Source organism: Molothrus ater, chromosome 13, assembly GCF_012460135.2.
Source record: "Molothrus ater isolate BHLD 08-10-18 breed brown headed cowbird chromosome 13, BPBGC_Mater_1.1, whole genome shotgun sequence".
Classification (NCBI taxonomy): Eukaryota; Metazoa; Chordata; class Aves; order Passeriformes; family Icteridae; genus Molothrus; species Molothrus ater.
In genome coordinates, this window is record NC_050490.2 from 5,441,069 (window position 1) to 5,462,161 (window position 21,093).

Below are 21,093 nucleotides of genomic sequence, written 5' to 3' on the forward strand. Positions count from 1 at the left end.
GGCTGGCAGGGGAGCTGGGGCCGGGCCCGCAGCCTGCTCCCCTCAGCCCCGGACACCAGCACTGAGCCAGGGCTGGGAGGCACGGACACCTGGGCCAGGTGGCACGGGAACGCGTCCAGCTGGCTTCGGAGTGTCTGCAGAGAGGGACGCACCACACCCTCCCTGGGCAGCTCTTCGAGCGCTGAGCCACCCTCAGTGTGAAGAAGTTCTCCCTCACGCTGAGGTGAAACTTGTGTTCAGTTTATGACCATTGCTCCTCGTCCTGTGGCTGGACGCCACTGAGGAGTGCGGCACCGCGGAGCTGGCCCAGCGCCCGGCCCCGGTCTGGCGGTGGATGGCGGACAGGTCAGTGCGTCCCGCCGAGCCCCCGGGGCTGCGAGGCCCGGGGCCGCCCCCCGCTCGCTGCCGCCGGGGCCGTGAGGCGGCGCGGGCGCTATGCGCCATGCAGGTTCCCGGGCGCTGGCGCAGGCAGGTTCCCGGGCGGGCCCGCCGCGGTGTGCGGCGCTCGGCAGCCACACAAAAGAGCGGCTGCGGCTGCGGCTGCCCCGCTGCCCGGGACCGGCCCCGCCGCTGCACCGCGGTAAGGACCGGGGGAGCAGGGGCGGGGGGCTGACCGACCGACTGACCGACCGACGGACATACCGACCGCCGGCCGGGGTCGTCGCGGGCACCGGCGGCTCCGTCGGGGGTGGGGCGGCAGCATCCCGCGGGTCCCCTCAGGGGAGCGGGGAGACCCTGGCCCCCGCCAGCACGGCCGATACTCCCCTCGAATCGCGGCTGGGGGCTGCTCTCCCCGCGAGCGGCTACTCCCGCCTCATCCCATCCTCATCTTCATCCTCATCCTCATCCCCATCCCCATCCCCATCCCCATCCCCTGGCAACCGAGCTGCCCGCAAGCGGACCGGGAGCCGGGGTGAAGGGGAGCCCCTGCGGCATGGCGGAGCGGCCGGCGCTGCCGCGATCGGCGGCGCGGGGCTCCGGCACCGGGGGCTGCCGCACTCCCGCTCGTCCCCGCTGTGCCCGGGGAGGCGCCGCCACCGCTCCCCGGCAGGCGAGGGACAACAGGCGGCGATCCCCCGGGCCGGGCTGCGGCTCCGCTCGGCTCCCCCGGGGCTGGGCTGCGGCTCCGCTCGGCTCCCCCGGGACGGGGCGGGCTCCGAGCCCGGCCCGGCCGCCTCAGCCCCGCCGTGCCGGGACAGCGGCTCCGGGTAACGCGGGGACCGGCCGTGCAGCATCCGCATCATGCCAGCGTTTGGTGGGAGGGCGGGAGGCTTAAGTCCGTTTGTCTTATTAAGAGTGAAAAGAAAAGCGAGAGGAGCCCTCCTGTAATGCAATACCGCTCGGAGTTTGTATTTCGTTCTGATTTCATGTCTCCACTCTAGCAAAGGGATCAGAGCCTTTGATCTGCTCTTTCCCCGTTCCCTTCATCATGAGATCTGGAGGGAACAGGGTGTTCAATTAAGAATACCTGATATTTGGTGGGATAAACAGCACGAGATATTATAGCATGGTCTGTTTGCCTCTTATTGAACAGTTTTTTGAATGTGTGTGTGTGTGTGGTGCCTTGCATTGCCATAACAAAAGGGATGGGGGTGGGGGAAAGGAAGGGAATACTGCATTTAGAGCTGCATCTTGGAAAGTCAAAGACTGCCTTATTTTGCCTCAACTGGCAATCTGTGCTTTCAGATTTATGTACTTTGCATCCTCAGTGTTGTTTTGGTGGTTGTTGCATGGTAGTGAAGAAATACAAGAAAAGAAATTTAGATAAAGACAAGAGATCATACAACGTGTATAGTACAGAGATAATGTGCATTGCAGTGATGTTTAAGAAAAGTCTGAAATTACTGTGACCAGTTTGAAAAATGCAAGTAGTGTTTTCAGTTACATTACCTGGCCAAGTCCACCCTATAATCTCCCAGGAGAGGCTGGGAAATCTGTTTCAAATAGAAAAGGTATTTATCTATCATGCCTGCTACCCAAGAATCCCTCATTAATTAATAAGTAGAACTGAAAAAGAGAAACAATTACTGTCATAGTTTTTTGTGGTTCTGTGTTAGCCACAGTGTTTCAAATATAACACAGTTTTAAAGGGGAGGAATTCTAGTTTAAGTCCTATTGCCACTTAAGATAAAATACAGTATGTGCAGGTTATGTGTTTGAGAAGCAAAAGATTGACATTTATGTCAAGTATAAGATGGCAATTTATCATTGTATCATCCATGGGACAGACAAGATGAAAGAGCCTTTCTTTCATATGTCGTTCTGCAAGAGCTAAACTGCTGAATTCAAAGCCACTGTACTTGTGAGTCCATTTGGAGCTCATAGGATTTCATGCTGCAGAACTGTCCTTATAAACCCTGACTGTCAGAGTTTCTAAATTCTCTGATAGTTTAGCCCCTAACTGCACTTGGAAATATCTGAAGCTATTTTTAAAAATGCATCAGCAGCTACGTTATTGCTCCCTCTTGATCCTCTGATAGTAAAGGAAAAGTGTTCTTGAAAAGGCCATAAAGGCTCAGCTCTTTTGGTCAAAGTATGACAGTTCTAAGGAGGAATCTTTAAAAGCATGTTTTGTGTAGTTACTTGATTAATGCTGGTTCAGGTTGGGGACTGGACATGAATTTAAACAAGGTAGGTCTTTAAAAAGTGACCTTTGCTTAAGGCTGTGAACACGAGAAACCACTTCAAGAAGCATAATTTTACCATCTCTCCAGCTGTTCTGATAAGAACATTTGCTAAGAAATAATTTGTGAAAATACCATAGTTTAAACATCTTTCAGTTTATATTCCTGTGCTGACGGTGGAGAAATTGGAGAAAGTCACAGAGAGACATGGAGGATTCTGGTTTGTTTCAGAAAAAATCTTGGTTGTGTTGCATTTGAACACATCAGGGTTCAGATGCTTCTGCAGAGTTTTTAAGTCCATTTCCCTGTGTTTAAATAAGCAAGGCAATCATTTCATGCTTTAAGCACTGGTAGAGGTAGTGGTAGAGGCAGAGGAGCAGCCCTGCCAAAAAGGCCCAGAGGTGCTGGTGAACAGCAAACTGGACAAGAACCAGCCACAACCCCTGGCAACAAAGATAGCCAGGAGCATCCTGGTCTCTGCGAACACAGTGCAGCCAGGACACCAAGGGAGGTGATTATTCCCTTCTGCTCAGCACCCAGTAGGTGACATTCATAACCCTGGGTCCAGTTTTGCTCCCCCAGTACAAGGAGTCATTAAAGACCTGGGGTTCTGCAGAAGCCACTGAAGTGATTGGGGCTGGGGGCCGAGCTCTGAGCAGAGGGTGGGGAGTGGGGCTTGCTTAGCCTGCAGAAAGGAAGGCTATGGGGGACCTAACAGCAGCCTTCCAGTCCTTATGGAGAGCTCCTCAGGGAACTGGAGCCAGACTCAACCCAGTGGCATGTGCCAAAGAAGGAGGGACAAAAGGAACATATTAAAACAAAGGTTCAGACGGGATACAAGCAAAATACTTTGCCCCACGAGGACAATCATACATGGAGACAGGTACTCCAGAGAGGTTGTATGGTCTCTGTAAAGACCAGACTGGATAATTCCCTCAGCAAACTGGTCAGGGCTCACTGATGACCCTGGTTTGAGCAGAATCTTGGAAAAGAGATCTCTGACATTCCTAACAATCTGAAGTGTTATGATTCTGTTTGTGCCTATCTGTACATGAGACAAGAAGCAGACGTGTTTCCAGAAGTCAGATTTTTTAAGAAAGGTTTAGAGTTTCCATTCGAGGACTAATCTATGCATCTCAACAAAGATGGGATACAGGATATATTGACTTCTATTATGTGTGAAATAGCGCACTACATTAATACAAACTAATACCTTACTATAAGCCTCCCAAGGAAGAGATACTTGCTCAAAATAAACAAAAAAGAATTGCATACTACTTGCAAGCAAGAGCTTTTACTGAGAGGTATCTTTTGGCACCACGATGAGCAATTAAAGCCTTGCAACATCTGTGCAAGAGATGTAATGGTAGTTGTTACATTTAGAGAAAATAAAGCACTGATGCAGTCACATGAGCTTCACAAGCTAAGAGGAAGAACTGGAAGCAGAATCAGAATTTGCTGGTTTTTAGACACTCAAAAAACTTGCAGTTACTGAGTCAAATGCTCATTATAAGTACTGGCAAATGCTTTTAGTCTACTGGGAAGAGTATTACATGTATGATTTATTTTTTCCTGAGGACCCATGAGAGCTGCATGAAAAGCAGCTCAAGACAGCACCATGTGATTGGTGAAATGTGTAGTGCTTTAGGCTTTTGCTGTCTGCAGAAGCTGAACATGCACCACTTAAGCTTTGCCATGACATCCATGATAACAGAACTTCCATTCAAATTCTCAGTTTTGTCTGAACCTAGGTCTTCTCTTGGCTAACAACACTATTTTTTTGGAAGGAAGGCCTTGCACAACTGGTAAAAAACGTATGGATTGAGCAGTTTGTTTCTGATGCTGGTAGGTAAATGCACTGTCACTTGAGTACATGACATTCCTTTCCTTTTTTGTTGCAGTACTTACTGTCTTCATTCACATGCTGCAGCAGAGGAAGGTGATTTGCACTTCAAGAGGAGTAAGTTAGAGCTGAGCAAAGACCGGTATGGAAACCTCTGGGATTCATAGGTGCTTCCACCTAAGCTAAAGAGAAGAACTAGAAGCCCTGTAGGTAGGGATGACAGGGAGCAAGTGTCATTGTCCTCAGATAACGTGAAATGCTGCTGGAGATGCATCCTCTGAAGTATACTCATGCATGAAGGCATCATTTTCTTTTGAAATAGAAGGAAATGAAGAGGAAAGTTGGCAAAAAGGTATACAAAATATGTCAGTTATAACCAATGTGAGGTTTGCAGTCCAGACAAGGATTTTCAAATAGTACTTCTGCAATGCAGACATCCACTGATAGCAACCCAGGCTTGCAGTGGGAGCTGCATGAGGAGTATCTCAGGGTAGTTGTCTGGTTTGAATTAGTAAGATGAAGTTTCCTTCAGGAAATAGCCCTGCTAGTTACAGACCTAATAATGAAGATTCAGCCACATAGAAAATTATATTGGCTTATTACTTAAAAGGCAGATTGAATATTTCCAGTCTATTAATTGAATGGAGTTTTTGAATTTTTTTTTTGTGAATTGATATTAGGAATATTTGTAAGCATATCACCAATTTGCATTATTTTCCAGATTGCTTTTGTTCCCTTTACTGAGAGATTCTCTTCACAGATACACTTCTCAGCTACAAGCTTTGTATAAGTTTCTCTTCCCAAGTCAATTGTACAGTAACCCTAATAATTTCTGAGGAGTGAAATCCTTTTTATTTCTGAAATATTCTCCAAGAGAGACCTGACCCTGCAAGATTTTCTTGTGTATGTATTCTACCTTTGTGTTAAGGGTTCACAGGAGCTGACCCTTGAAGATTTAGTGTAAGATTTATTTTATTTATTAATTTAATGAAGATTAAGTGTAAGACAGAAAGATTTAGAAGTCTTTCACCTGAGTACAGAGATTAGATTCAGCTATGAACTCATAACATGGTCATAGCAGGCACATTTACTTCTTTCTATCTTCAATGTACAAAACCAGCAGCAAGCTCACAACCTAAATAACAGCTCTGTAACACTGACCATGAGTGTTCTGGTGAGGGTGCAGACCTGGATTTGACCACTGGAGTCCAAAATGCCAAGGGATGTTATGTAACACGGGAATGCCTGGTGAGAAGCACAAGTTCTATAGGGCCAGCACCAATCCAAGCAGTACTGTAAAAAACCTCCCAGAAGGAGTAGCTGTGTTTGGCATTCACTGTTCAGGTTCAGGGAAGTACCTGATCTTTATGTGAAGAATAAGAAAGAAAATAATATTCCCACAATGCCATCCACATCTTTACTGCCTTCGTCCACTACCCAGAAACAAAGGTGCTTGGGTGGGCTCTTGGTCACCCAGTGTGCCCTTCAAGATCAGAAAATCAGAAGTGATAGTTAACTTTGCCTTTTCCTGCTCCAGCAACATGGTAAAATATGCCTGAGTTACTGGATGAACTGAAGAGAATGAGGGTGGCACAGAACAGATTCTGTTCTAGAATGTCACAGGATTTTACCTTTTTGTCCCAATCACCAAGAGTGAAATGGTATCAATAAATTGATGTTACTCTCAAGAATCACTGATACGAGCTACCACAAAAATTATTTCAGTGCAAGGGTAAGTGCACCTTTTTTGTTTAGTAGAATCTTAAAATAGGTCTCAAAACTCATACACTGAAAGCTGAGAGATGCCTTTTCAACACATCTGGGGGAGGGTATGGAGATGGAATTGCCTGTTTCTCATGCAGAAGCAAGACTGCTTCAGAGCTGCTATGCTCCTCAAATCCATACCAAATTGCTCTCCTGGGAATGAAATCTTGTATTAAACACTGCTACTAAACATATCCTTTTTTTTTCTTTTTTGTTCTTCTAATCTGCAGCTTTTGTGTTGGTAAGAGTGGCCATTCTGACTGGTACCACTCTGCACAGGGTTGCTGTGCTGTCTTGAGTTTCAAAGACCACTACAGCTACTAATAGATAAATAATCATCAAGGCAATTACAAAGAACATAATTTTATTTCTGCTCTTATAAAATGATCCAGTATAGGAAAGAAGCAGGCTTGCATAGTTCCAAATTCTTACTATGCAGCATAGCACATTGTTGCCATGCTACCAGATTGCTTGCCTTGATATTTAAATTTGCCCTTAGATTTGTATTTAAAAAGAATGAACTGTTAACAGTACATTAAAATATAAAATAACCTGACAAGACATAAGCCTCATCACCAATTTGTTCATGGTTTTTTGGCCTCTACAGATTTTAATTTTCTTTTCTAAAATAAACTCCATCATCACAACAAATCTAAGATACGCACGAAGCAATGAAATATTGGAAAGATTCTGTTTGGGAGTGCAGTAAAGGTTTATATCAAAGGAGGAATATTCATCATCGTTTCCATACTTAAAAAAATATGCATTTTGCCTGCCTTACTGAGTGCCTCTTGCCATCTTTTGTCCTCTCCAATTTAATACAACAGAGGGAAATCAGAGTATGATGATATTTTCTTGTTATTGTGGAGGAGAAAGGAACATTATTTCTATATATGTGTGTGTGTAGATATATATAAAATGTCCTTTAGGCACAAAATCTTGTGTTAGTGGAAGACAACTCTTGATTACAGATAAGGCAGCTTTAAAAAGAAACTTATCCCTGTGATATTCTTAGCCAGTCAATCAGTGTGGCTTTAATTATGTAGAAGTATTTGACATGTTATGGCCCAGGAGATAAGAGCTGTTGCATATTAGATGAATGAAAGGGAAGGAATTCTGTTGGTGACTAGAAATTCCATGCTCAGTGCTGCATTAGAGGCATAAAATGAGCACTGGAAGGGAACACTTCGTAGTAAATAGTGATTTGCATTGTATTGCAGATTCCAGCATTATGAAGGTTGTTGGTGGCAGAATTCTTCATTTCTGGTTAATCACTACTGGCTTTATTGATGGAAGAGTTGCCATGAAAATACCTGTGTAGTATCAGGAATGTGTCTTTAACTCAGTTGTATTGGTAGGAATTTTTTTGTTTGCTTGCCTTTTGGTTTGGTTGATTGGCTTTTGTGGTTTTTTGGTTTTTTTTAATAATTAAGGGGTTTTCTTTATATTTTCAGTGGTAGGTGGAAGTCTCAGTTTTCACCAAGTAAAACTTATCTGTTGTGATACTGGTTGTTTTCAGTACTTGGAAAGAGACCACCTTAAGGTTTTCCCACAGCTATTCCACACCTATCTGCAGTGATAATAAATTATCTTTACAGCATGTGTTTAATTTGGTATTTGTCCTCCATTTATTATTCAATTTATGCATTATAACTGACCCGCCAACTAAGAGATACTGATTTTGGGGGAAGATGGAGGGGAATTATGTATTACACCACTACTATACCTTTGCAACTGTATTATTTTCCTTCCTGTGCATATATCTATATTTGCTTTTAAAGTTTTTTGTCACAATTCAGTAAAATACCTGTCTTATTCTTGAGCCAACATTGATTTAACTTAGATATGTTGACATTTTTTAGTGTTGGGACTCCTACAATATTTCATGGTTTAGTTTAGGCTCCAGCTTCTGATGTGTGAGAATCACAGCTTTGAGCTTATACTCAGGCTCCAGGAATGAAGAAACTAGGAGTTTGTATTTTAAACATTTGTGCACAATATGATACCTTTAATTCTGGACTTCTTGTGATTTGCAGTGCTACAGCAATTGTGGTAGAAATAAGTTCCTTACTATTAACTAGGATCTGTTTGAATGTACTAAGCAGGAGTTACCAGTTTACTTTCTGATGGTACTTGAACACTCATAACCACTCCTGATTAATATAAACAAGCCAGATGTCATCCAGAGTTTCTGAACGAGCTGTTTTATCAGTCAACAGTCCATGGTGTTACATACTTTCCTCTATTCAATGATATTCCTATTTAAAGTAGTAATTAAGTAATGTAGCAACCTGCTACAATATTGGTAAATCCCTCTGGAAAGTTAGGAAACAAAAACTGTTTATTACTGCTCTAAGTTTCCCACCTTCCCCATGCCTTGGCACAATGAGTCTTGTTTCTTGACAGGATGAAATCCATACTGTCTTTGAGATATTATCTCTGTCCTTATCAGATAAGCTCGTGACTCCCTGTGGCTGCCAGCTGAGGCTGCCCCTCCCTGGCAGGCTGGCAGCTTGCACATGTTGGTCACCCTGACACACGGACTGGGGCTCCTCAGGCTGACCCTGTGGCAGTCCCGGCCCCTCCTCTCTGCAACAGCTCCTTGTCACAGGATCATCCTGAGGGACCCTCACAAAATGGGGGAAATTCAAACAGAAATTCCTAAACAGTAAAGTCTGAAGTTTACCATACATGGGGAACTTAACTAAACACCACAGTAGCATCCTGAATAAAATGGAGGCCATTGGAAAAAAAAGATAAAAACCTATTGTGCTGGAGCCTATGAGCCAACCAAGTGTGTAGGACCCCTTGGCAGAAGGCATTTAGAAGGCAGCAGCAGACTGTCTTTGCTGAAAAGACTGACCTGTCTAAAGACACTTCACAGTTTGGTAACTTCTGTTTAAATTAATCTGTCAGAGGGAAAGAATAGTGGTAAGAAAGTATAAAAAGAATAGTGGTAAAAATAGTATAAAAAAGTGGTAGCAGGCCAATATAACCTCATATTATGGTAGCAAAAGACTGTGAAACACTGGATTTAATCAATAACATGCAGACCAAACCTTTAGTAAAACCTGAATTATAGATATATCTCTAAGTATTAGAGAATATAACTTAAGCGTACCTAACTGGAAAATCTTAATTTGGTGCTACTGTTTAGTTGCATTTTGCTGTTAACCTTCTTGCTGGGTTAAACTAGAAAGATAAAACTACTTAACTTTGTAGATTAACATATTAAATATTTTGCCTGTGTAAATATGAATAGCATGTGGATAAAAAGCTCTCTGCTCTGGAGACTATAAACAGGATAGCTTTTCAGTTATTACATTATTTTCATTGTTGTTTTCTTTACTAGTACTGTGTCACTGGGGGTGGGAGTAAGGGTGTGTTTGATTTTTAAACAAACTCCCCAAAGCCTGCTTTATTCATTTTTCAACTTATAGATTTTTAAGCTCTTTGTGGCAGGTATTTCTGCAGAATACTTAAGCTGATGAAATTTTGATTAATGGACTTTTCCACAACACACATAATTTAGGATTTATTTGCCCCCAGTTGAAAGTTGTGACTATAGCAAATAGAGGAGGAAGAATTAAATGGAAAGGAATATATAATGTGGCTGTTAGGGTTTGCATCTGGTAAAGGGGCTGATGCCAGGAGGCACAGAAGTTGATTATACCCTTGCAATGCTAGGCTACATAGGATGGTACAAAGTTGGATCCTGCAGGGAAGCCTTCCAGGAGCCTGTCAGTCCATTGGGAGAGCCCAGGAGGGGTGCACAGTGTTAGGTAGTTGTTGTTTTACAGTGTGGACAATTCTATTATTAAGGGACTGTGACATATCTTTAAGTAGCTGGAAGTTGACCTTTGATTTGAACTGGGTGCAGCTCAAGCATCTTTGAAGCCTTCAGTTTTGTTATGAGCTGCAGCCTTCCCTGCAGTGCTCCTGTCCCTGGGAACGTCCCCCAGCCCCAGCAGGACTGTGGCTGCCTGAGGCTGCAACACAGGAACTTCTGGTTACCACCTGCCATGGGCTAGCTGTTCAGTTAATTCAGTTGTTGCTGATAATAATTAAGCTTAGAAAGGTGAAACAGAGTTGACCTTGTGATAGAAAAATAGAAATTGTTCAAATTGCTAGAGGAATTAGTCTGTGTTTGACTTTTCCAATGAGCATAACAGTTATACAATTAGTAGCCTCTAAGGATCCTATTCTGCCAGCCATAATACTTTGTGTCATATATCTATATATTTATGCAACTGTAGGCATTACTTACTTTAAACCAGATATCAAAATTTATATACCTATTCCCTTGAGCATCAGTTGAAGACAAACCAGTCTATTTATGAGCAAATGATGAAATTACTGAATAAATCAGCAAGACTCATACTGCCATTTACATTCTTGCCTCAGTAACTACTTACTGCATGTTTAGTGATGAGAGATGCAGAGTTCTGAATTGGAAAATTCATAGACAACTACAAAATGGACTGACCCACAATGTACCAATGTGATGCCTCAGTGATTTTTCAACTGTTTCATCTTTAAAGGAAAGATGCTAATTCTTGAAAGTGTTAGCCAAGTGTGTAGGTACACTTACAGAGAACCTAGGAAATACATGCTTATTTAAATACATTTAAATAAGCATGTATCAAATAATACAGTTAAACTTTATCTTACAACAAATGAAATAAAATGCTGGGGAAATTCTTGTTTTCACACTAGCTTTTTTATATATCTATTTCTAAAGACATTAGAATATTGGAGAATGTTATTTCATTAATATTCCCCTAGTCCTTTGCTAGTCAATGTATCAGGTATGGAGCATGAGGCTCCATACTGCTTCCATACTGCTGCCCAGCTATAACCTTGGGTACAGCAACCTTGCACTGCAGGATTAGTGCCTTTACTCCAACAGATCTGCTCCATAGTGGTTTTTTTCCTCTGTAATGCCAGTATTTTACATGCTGCAGTTAAGCCAGCTGCAGCCAAAACCTAATCTCTTGTTTAGGCCAACTGTAAATCTAATTAACCTTGCTGACACTGCATATTATTCAATCACAGAGTACACTTCCTCCAAGAGAATGGCTGAAGCTGTATTAATACTTTTTAGAATATTGTCTAACAGTGAGTTCTCAGTGTTCTCCCTGCTCTATGCTGCACTGTTGCTGTCAGTCACTGATAGGGAAAGTCTATGTACCTGTGTGTGAAGAAAAGAAAAATAAATCAGCCCCAAATGTAGGCCAGACACTTCACGTAGTGAGGGTTTTGACAGACCTCTAGAAGTCTCAATGTTCCCATCTCTGGCAGAGCACAGGATGGCAGAGAAGACAAAGAAGAGATAGCCAGCTATCATCTCCTGTGCTCTCATGAAGCTAATGAGCATGGAGGAGTGATATGCACAGAGTCCAGGATTATTCAAGAGACTAAAAAATACAAATAGCATGTTATGAGCTGCCAAAGGCTCATGCCAATCTGTTCTACCATTTCTGCTGGAATATTTCTGTTTACTCTTATTTTCATAATGACAATATTTCAGCTTTATCAGACACCTGTAGAGAGTAGGATCTACTGTCTCATTTAGAACAGTTGCTCTACCTTATAATGACTTGGCAAAAGTGAGATGAACATGCAGTTATCATCATGAAGGTCCAAAGGAAAATGAATGCTTCCTAAGACCTTCAGCCAGCTGATGGGCGAGGGGAACTATGCTCAGAAGTGATTTATTTATGGGATATCATCTCATAGCATCAGGCTTCAATCCTACAGATTCTGTTGTGTTGTTACAGAAATCACCTAAAATCAAAATGCTTTTTTCCAAAGACGGTCAGAAACTTTAAGAAATATTCAGTCCCTTGATTTTGTTACCAGAACCACTCAAGATAGGGAATAAACTTCAGTAGTAAACAAAGGGATTGTTTTGTTCCCCTGCTTTGTCTGAAGAAACTCAGTTCTTCAGTTTTCAACAACTTCCCCTACCAGACAAGGTCCACATTCCTCTTTTCTCCTTTACAAGCCATTAGGATCTAGTGGCATAAGAGCTGTGCATCATAGCCTAGACAGCTAATGATGCCTCTCTTCCTAGCTGTAAATGGAGCAATTTAAACAACACAGTTAATACCTACAGTTCTAGCACAGAAAAGGCTGATAAATCAAGAATTTCACTTGAACTTTGCCTCCAGATTTCATGAAAAGGGTTTTTCCACCTCTACTGAGAAACTTTTTCAAACTAAAGGGTAGACAGTTGAGATAGCCAAAGTCACATTTTTTCAAAGAATCATTTAACTGTGCTAATTCCATATTTTATTTCATCCAAGATGAATGCTATTTGTACTTTATGTAGCATCAGAAAAGAAATGAAACTTTGAAATTTTCTGTTTAAGCAATGAAGATATTGAGGGGAAAAAGAAGGGAAAAAAATTAGCTCAGTTCTCCAAAATAAAAGAGCACTGTCTTTGGTATTGCAATTTCACAGATAGAAATCTGCATAGACTAGTCTGTTTATCTGCTCAAAGCTCTTTGCATAACTGGCACTTTGTCATCTTCTGTCTATAAATTATAGGCAGTCATTGCTGGAGTGTTGAGTAACCAAGCATAGAGTTTGCAGCTTTGCATATAAATGGAGCTACAGTCCTTGATCTATGTGAACATAAATATGGACATGAAGGCATTCTTGCCCTTCAGCTTGACACCAGAAACCCCCCCACCCATAATGGCAAACATCTGTGGATGCTGGTATAAATACGGAGCAGATAACCTCTTTGGTTCCTTTAAAATGGAATGGAGGAAATTGATCTAGGAGAAAGATGTGAGTGCATAAATCACATCAAACCAAATACAGGTTGTGATGTGAAATAGGAGAATTAGGTAACAAATTTTATGTTAAGTGTCTTTCACTAACTTGGTGAAGAGAAGGCTTTCTTCAGATGTTACTCTTTGCATTGATAATACAATAGGAGAGACTGTTTACATCTCAGAAAACTCAGTCTGGATCAACCTAATTTACATATTTCCTAGTGTGACACTACAGTAACATCTGGAAATAGATCCTTAAATAGAACAGGAAATAGGCTTTATCTAAATATTCACCTTACTAATTAAGTCTTCCTGACAGAGTTATAAGATCCTAGTCTTTCAGTATGCACAGCATGTTACAGCTGGCAGATTTAAACCTCTGTGTAAGTGCTTGGTACCTTTGTGGAAAGCAAAATATTTGTCTACACAACCAAAAAACCAACTTCAAAGGAGCTACAACATCCTAAATGTAAAACTCCACCTACCCCAAGTGAGGATAAACAATGATATCATCACTTAAATTACACTGGTTACTGCGGATGATCCAACCATAGCTGATTGCTTCTATTTAATGGCTTTAAATAATGTGCTGAAATTTGCATTGCAAATTGTAGGATGGTAGGCTATTTTTTTTCAACCAAATCAGGTCAATTCCACCCAGGTCCTCTATATCCAACAATCCAATAGTGAAAAGCCTTTTGGCTACCCTGTTTTTCATCTTTTGTTTGCTTAAACTGTTTTCTGTTGACCATAAAGGACAGCTATTTTTTTTAAGTTCACTGTTGGGTTTCACAGATGTAGATTTAAGGAGATTATTTATGCTTTAGGATTTAACATCTACCAACATGCTGTTCATTTGCCTGATATCACAGGGGACTAGTTCTTTCATTTGCAATTTATAAATCCTCATCTTCAGACTTTGGTTTTCAGATAGCTGGATGTTTGAAGCATCCAGCAGTTATTAATTTAATGAATTTTATCTCAGATGAAGTAAGTGTTTATTCAATCATCATGATACATGATAGGTCCAGGGTTTTGTTTTGTTTTTAAATTTAAATCGAATAGGTAATGCTAACCTGGTAGGTTGATGAGGAGTCACCTTGGGAGCCCTCCCTTAGTTTGATGCATGTTTGATGAAAAATGCTGTTTTAGTGTGTCCTTTACTGATAAATCTGGTGATTAGCTTTCCAAAAGCACTACAGCAGAAGCTCAAAAGCTCACATCCAATGCTTTTTCCTTCCAAAAACCTTGCCTCTGGAATGAAGAAGTCAAAACTGTGCTCTGTGTGCCTAGTAAGACTCTAAGTGTTTGCAAAGGTGGTAAACAAAGATGTGGCTGAGTCTCATGTCAAGTTTGTCTCATGATACCTCAGACAAATGCCTGTTAATGTGTCTGCTGTGGCTCATACAGAGTCTTACACTCCATGCAGACCAATTTTTCATATTCCTGCAGGAGCAGGTCCATATACACTATGCTTGAAAAATAAATCTTTATTCCCTGTAGAAGTCTAGATCTTGAGACTACACCAGTTTCTGATCCTGTTCTGAGCTGGCAGGTCCAGGGAGAACAGGAGCTCTCCAACATTTGCTGTGCAATAAATGATAACCTGCTCATAAAGCAGGATGCCTGAAACATTAAAATGCAAGAACAGAAGGTGACATCAAAATGTGAGCCTTGCTTGAAATGCCTGAGTTAGCTAAATCTCTATGCTGCTTTCAAATATGTTGCCTATTCTTTTGTAATTAAAGCTTGAAATTATTTTATATATGGTGCAGTGATTAAGTTCAGAATGGAGAATTTAAAAAATCCCTATGAGAGAAAGCCTCATAATAATTAATATTGTTATGCTAGAAATTTGAAAATAACCCTGTTTCTTTCTCAGTGGTTTAATTCTGTTCTTGGCAAGCATTTTCCTATGCTGTGTTTCTTGTGTTATGAGAGCCATTCTGGATTGCTGATAGGCTCAAACTCAAGCAGTTTGTGCTCAAATGACCAAATGCCTTGATTTGATAATTCTGAGCTGGGGTGCTATGAGTTTTCAAAATGCAGTCTAGCATTTTACAGGGGTCTGCAGGCCCCACCATAGTCTTTCCAAGACTTCATCCTGTATTCAGTTTTCTTTGGACTGTGAAAAACCAACAGAGGACAGAATTTCCCCATTGAAGTTTCATTATGTTTTTAGAGCTAGTAAATAAAAAAGGTATATCCTGTTATACTGTAGTTTTGTAATATAATGCATCTTAAACATGTTTTGGTACTACCAAGTATCACCAGATTATTGGTACTTTATGGAACTTTCTTCCACCACTTAAAAATTAATGCTTCATCATCTCTGGTATTTAAAGACTAGAAAAAATGCAGATAAACCAGAAAGAACACTATGGAAGAGGCAAACAGTTATGTATCCACTCTGCACCTGTGCAAAGGTCATTTTCATGCTCTAGAAAGCTGAAAACCCCTGCCAGATAAAGCCTGCAGCATGTAAGGGATGCTGAAACAGGCAAGGCCAGAGGCAGAACCTCTGGATCCTTCTGCTGCCCTCATGCATGTAATGGGAAGCTTGAGCAGATGATGCAGAGCAACTGGGGGAAAAAAATCACTTCCAGAACTGACAAATCTCCCCATTACACAACACACATACAGTGCTATACTCTGACAACATAATTTGACCTTGAAAAAGTCAAAGTGTTCTTCACAAACCTCCAGAAAGTTATTCTTTACACGGAAAGGTACTTGGTTTTTTGCATTTAAAAGAAGAATTCATTATTCCATGCAATGTCTGTGTTTAATTTTTTATATCTCATTGGTGTTTACCACAAGTGCTGATACAGATCTCTACTGTTTTCACATAGTTCAGCTGGTCCTGACTAGATTTACTCTTTTTTTGTTTCATAGTTCTACTAAAGCTTTCGATATCTGTCCATGAGGCGTCTTGGACTACACACAGAAGTACCCCAGGGCATTGTATAAATTAATATTCCATCCATGAATGTAGCTAGTAGTTCATTTATCATTTGGCAGTGAGAAACAAGAGACTAGATTACTGATTAATTGTAATGAAGCTGAACAGGATGCTCACGTGTATGCTGAAACAGGCAACCTGCTTTAGAAGTGTTAAGTCTAGCAGTTTAAGAAATAAATAAGAACAGTGATAAATAGTACCAGTATTTTTAGTTTAGCTAATTAAAATTTTATGACTGGCAGAGAGGATTTGAGTTTATGGCATCTTCAGATTTGGCATGGGGAAATAAGAGAATTCTCAGGAGTTGACTTCTGCTATAACCTGTCATATCTTATTATGCTGTTTCCAAGACTGTCTGATTTAAAACAAAACAGACTTATAATTTATTCTTCACTAAAAAGAAGAGGAAAGAGAGCCCAGTAAATGCAGCCAGGAAGTACATCTGAAATAATACCATGGTAGCTGTGACTGTTAGGAGCAATTGCATCCAAAGATCATCCTAAGAATAATTGTGTCTTGCCTCCTAGGAAGAAGCTTCAGAAAAATACCATAAGGAAATATTAATGGATTTCAATAATTATCTGATTTGTAATTATCAAATGAAGTCTAGATAAACACAAGAATATGCCCTCTTAAGCACACAGACAAAAAATGAATGATCAAATCTCTTCTATTGGACAGCATGTGTGTGTGTTCCACACAAAGAGATGTTCTTGAGCCTTTTCACCTGGGCTTCAAACATCTCTGCCCCAGGAATATTTTCAGATATCTTTGTGAAAACATGGCTGCTCTGCATTAAAACTCCTTTTAGGTTTTAGATTTTATTTTAAACCAATCATAATTTTAAAAATATAAGACTTTCCTTCCTAATGAATTCTTGTGCAGCGTCACAGGGCCATATACAGCTTGATGTGTCATCCTTAATTGATGTCTGCAGCAAAGACACAGTTGTGTGAAGGACAGTGTGCCTTAGGACTGGCTCTTAGCTTTGGGATGAGCCATGGAGACAGCCAGTAGTTAATTCTGTAAACCTCTGTCAGACATTGTGGATGTAATAGAGATGGTAGCAGGAAAAACTGACAGTCCTTTAATTCAGTCTCACTGCCACCATCTTTAGCCAATACTATTCTTGGAATTTTCTGTTTGTGGGAGAAATATGATGAAGAATAGTGATAAAAACAGTGTATTAAATGATTAGGAATTCAGTGATTTAGGAATACTAAACTGTAACCCTCTCCAGGTGACCAGGAGGCACCTCTGGGCATTGCCCCATGTAATGTCAGAAGAGATAAAATGCCACAGTTGATCCACAAAGCACTGTGCAAATTTGGCTTGTGTTTTGTAATTGTGCCACCAGTTAGGATTTACTGTTGATCAGTGGATTCAGGCAAGGTAATTCTGCAGCATTTAGTATTGTTACTGCAGAAGCACCTTTACATTTAAATGGAAAGAGTCCTTTAAATCTCCTTAGAGAGACAAGAAGAGACTGGACTCTCCTGCATGACTTTGCATCTCCCCTTAATTCAAAAGCTCATATATCTTTGGAACAGGAACATTATCCTTGAAGGAGTGACTATATGTCACTTCCTGCTCTTCTGAATAGTTTTATTTACTGTAGTTTCATAGAAGACACTATTAATTACAGATTTCCTTAATGTACACTTTGATTTTATAGTAAGAATAGGAGTTAGGTACCTGCAGTGTGTGCTCCTGCTTTGCAACAATTTTTTTTCATTTGGTTTGCACATTGGTACTTTGTACTGCTGTCTTTTTGTGCCCTATAATTTTCTAGTCAGTCATCTTCCTACATTAGCTTCCTAATTCCACAAAAAAAAACCCCATTCATTGCTTAATTGATCTGTTGCAAATAGGTTTTAAAGACAGAGCTGCTTGTGTTGCTTGTTCCTGATAGTCTGCTTTATACCTATGCTCCATTGCTGCCTCTCTTTACTCAACTGCTCTAAGCCTCCTTCTTTAACTTCACCCAGACCTCAGCACTCCTGACAGATATAAAATACAGCAGTCACGTTGAGAAGAGCCTTTACTGGGTTATTCAGCTAATTCCTCTGCATCATGTCATCATTTCAGTGCTAAAGAACTTTGAGGAAAAGGCTTAAATTCACCTGAGCTTAAATGAAAGGTGAAAAAATAGAGAAAACAAAATCCCAGATCAGGCTTGTCCTGAACAAACAAAATATTCTGCCTCAGGGCTGCAGGAGTGCAGTTGTAGTCTGTCAGGCTGGCTGAAATTGGAAATAGCATTCTCATTTGTCAGGCACTATAATCAAATCGGATGCAGATTTGCAGACCTGGACAACAATGACTGGATGTCATTGGTTATTTTTACACTGCACAGAGTGTAAACAGTAGTGGTTTGGGGTATCATGTAGTGGATTTCTGCCAGTGTTTCCTTTATTATCTGTAACTGGTGCCATGCAGTGATTTTCTATGCAGAGCAGCAGCTGGTTTATTTTCTTCTAACTGCTTGCCACACCTTTGTTTCTGGATGCAAAGAAAATCTTTCTCAAGATAGCAACTAACAATTCAAGAATAGAAAAACACTGGGTTTGATAGTTTAAGACCTACCTAGGTGCTAATCATCAGCCCTTTGAGCAATTTTAGAGCCTTCAAATTTCACTGCTCAGGTAGTAAAGGTGACACTATGATACAATTAAGGGCTTTTTTAGTACTGAAGCACTAGCATTTATTTTTAATAAGGTGCTTTAGTCCTTTTGTGCAGACCTATGAACTGTTTGTTCTCCAGACTCCTGCTTCACTGCTTATGGTGATGTATTTGGGCTGCAGCTGGAGCTGAATAGGAAAATGAAAATAAATAAGAATAGATGGCTTGTCACTATGGTTTGAAGTTGAACTGATGAAACTAAATGATCTTTGTCTAGCTTTTTAAAATTTACAGTGACCACAGTAATATGTATCAGAGGCAAATCAGAACACTTTGGAAGGGATTTTGAGAGACATATCATAATCCTAATAGGCTAAAAAGAACTGATGATAGATGAGATTTACAGGTATCTGAGATTCTCCACTTTAATATCTGTTCTTCCACCTAATGCACACAGGCACCATTTACTTATTAATACTTGCATGGTATATGGGAGGGTTTATTTCTTATTTCAGGTTATTTCTAAGATCCCTCTGTGTTCATACCTATCCCTTCCTCTTGAGCTACACTTTGAATCCATACCCCCAGCATCACTGATGATATAATTGATTTCTGGAAAATATTAAGAAGACTAATTAATTTACCTTAAAATTTAATCTAAGTTCAATTATGTGTTGACTTTAAGCATCCTTTTCTGAATAACTCTGTGTGTGTTTTCAGCAATTCTGTTCTAAAACTGATGATAAAGGAATAGATGGGTGAATTGCCCTAGGAAAAATGAATCAGGAGATATCTGGTACAGACAAGGCTTTGTCCACCAGACTGCTGCACTAACTCTAGGGAGGTGGAGTCCATGATTTTGAAAGAAAAATACTAAAATGAAAGTAGAATGGAGGTGGCAGTAAGTGTGACTAGCTGGCTAAATGTGATACCTAAAGAATTAGAAGAATACCCTATGTTCCAACTATGTCACTTTTAACTTCAAAGTATTTTGATTCTAAAATTAGGGATGTTCAAGTAAGAACAGAATTAATGGCAAAATACATACTCCCTCAAATGTTTTTATGCTACTGGTGTTTTTAAGAATCCTCCTAGTTAACATAATAGTTATGCTATTATAAAAGTATGATATTCTTGACAGCCTCCAGAAATTGTCTTAATGTTTTGTGCAGTGGAAAATAGCAACTCTGTTGAGGAAATAAAACTCACAAGTAGATGTGTTCTCCAGCAGTGTAACAAATACTCAAGTGTAGTAATCAGAGAGAGTAAGAGATTGATCAGGATTTGTGTCCAGTTAAAAATTTACATTAATTTACGACTTAGAATGGGCTAAGTCAAATCACACATTGATTTTCCTAACAACAGACAAAATACCTATTAGATGTTAGAAAAAAGATTATTATCACCAGCATATAATCTAATAGACAGTGTTTACTAGGGTAGACAAGGTCTGCTGTGGTAAAGTTCATTTTTGTTTCTTTTCTTCCTGTGTGCTTCTTACTTAGCAATACAGTGTTTTATGGTTGAGTCCCTGCTAAAATGTATCTCAAAATAATTGCAGTGAAATAAAAGAAAACCCAAATAGGAACTATAATTCATAAGGTCTTAAAAGGATACTTTGTTTTTGTGCTCCATCTTTCAGCTCCAGTGGAGTAACTGATAAGAAATGAAATGTCTGCTCTTTCTATAGAATAAACAATGAGTTGCCTCTTCCTGAGGCCCTCTGCTCCCCAAATTAATAATGATAATAAACCCCTAATTTATTACCCATAATCAACTTGAGATATATTTGCACATGTATGAGTTCCAGGTTACTCAGGGCCGCTGTATAACCTCTGAAGGTGCTGGATGTTTTTTAAAGAACAAGTACCACATGCTCATTATCATTATCCAGTAGGCAAAGGTTTTTTGAGTCTTTTTGAGGAGTATGTCCTTCGTGCATCATCTCAGCATGGCAGCTTCTGTTAGCCCACTATTACATCCTGTCTGTAGGAGCATTAGTCCTCTATTTTTGTGATTCCTTTTAACTTCATGCCTCAACATGAGGATGAACAGTTCTGCCAAAAGAGAGTATGGTACAGGCCCTTCTTATCCCAAAAAGGAAGTTACTCCCTCCTTGACCTTTAAAACACATACTTGCTGAAGCTTTACTTGACTGAAATGTGTGGGGTTGTTCCTCAGATCAGACTTGCCAGGAAACCTGAAGTATTTCTGTAAATGCTTGCGTTGGAATGCTGCTTATTGATTCAGAGTGCATACATGGGTTTGTGGGTTAGCCCAGGAAAATTGCTGCAGTGTGGTGCAGTGGTACAGCAGCTCACTGCCACCTCTTGGCATTAATCCCAAGGGTTGAACCTTATCACAGCCAAGCTTTGCAGTACTTTTAAGCTCTACTGTGTTAAGGACTTGAGAAAATTAACTGATCTCTAACTGTAGATCTCAAGGACATTATAATAAAATAATGTAATATAAAAATGTACAGTGAAGTGTA

At 40.4% G+C, this 21,093-nt stretch overlaps 1 protein-coding gene across 5 annotated transcripts in view; it reads left to right on the top strand.

Moving 5' to 3' along the window:
• The first annotated feature begins 323 nt into the window (after positions 1-323).
• The window catches only part of APBA2 (amyloid beta precursor protein binding family A member 2), an 83,604-nt gene continuing 62,834 nt past the window's right edge, over positions 324-21,093 (top strand). Inside the window, exon 1 of one of the 5 annotated variants that reach the window (XM_054516241.1) lies at positions 324-345. The gene's annotated coding sequence lies outside the window, so the exon portion shown is untranslated. Of the gene's footprint in view, positions 346-469; positions 581-4,593; positions 4,610-4,688; positions 4,820-21,093 lie in introns of those variants that run through there. The other 4 variants (XM_054516242.1, XM_036389566.2, XM_054516240.1 and 1 more) reach the window with 4 other exon arrangements.